Source organism: Dermacentor silvarum, chromosome 4 (assembly GCF_013339745.2).
Source record: "Dermacentor silvarum isolate Dsil-2018 chromosome 4, BIME_Dsil_1.4, whole genome shotgun sequence".
In the NCBI taxonomy this organism is placed as follows: Eukaryota; Metazoa; Arthropoda; class Arachnida; order Ixodida; family Ixodidae; genus Dermacentor; species Dermacentor silvarum.
Genome location: NC_051157.2, coordinates 51576467 through 51577055, shown reverse-complemented (window position 1 = coordinate 51577055; position 589 = coordinate 51576467). Strand labels below are relative to the sequence as shown.

The following is a 589-nucleotide window of genomic DNA, read 5'->3' as shown; positions in this document are numbered from 1 at the left end:
GGAAAGGTGGCACTAGCATTACAACGTAAGAAAGAACACCTTTTAAATAAAGTGCGCCCCTTTTATTACATTTCCTGTATATTTGCCATAGTGATAGTATAATTTCGTTGTCGTGTTTTTTTTTTCCTTTTTTTCTTTTTTTTTAATAAGGGCGGAAATTAGGTAAAACAATGACTTCAGACGCCGCTTATACCCCGCCCCCCTCCCTTCCGTAATTTCTTCTATTTTCCTTCGAAATTTCTAGAAGCCTTCAACTTGCGTACCCGCGTGTTTTGACGCTTGCAAAACGTTATTTCAACAGTGTTTGGAAGCGAGACACGAACAATTAACGCACGCGCGAAATATCACCAACAAAAATTATATGGAAAGCACCGATACTGTAAGCTTTAGCATTCCCCCCTCTCTCTCTCCCTCTCTCTTGAATGTTATATTTAAACATTACGGTTATTGAAGCTATAACAGGTCATGGTAGTCCTACTGCACAATATCCATAGGTGTAACGCCGAAGCATTCCATACCTTGATCTCCCGCCAGATTACTGGCAAAGTTATTTATCGGGACACACTATAGCTGAATGAGCACATCTGAA

At 40.1% G+C, this 589-nt stretch overlaps 1 protein-coding gene across 2 annotated transcripts in view; it reads left to right on the top strand.

Annotated features, from left to right (window-relative positions):
• Positions 1 to 119, top strand: part of LOC119448107 (intracellular coagulation inhibitor 3-like) — a 29076-nt gene extending 28957 nt beyond the window's left edge. For both annotated transcript variants that reach the window (XM_049665571.1, XM_037711579.2), the window contains one exon: positions 7 to 119. The gene's annotated coding sequence lies outside the window, so the exon portion shown is untranslated. The remainder of the gene's footprint in view (positions 1 to 6) is intronic.
• Positions 120 to 589: the final 470 nt, after the last annotated feature.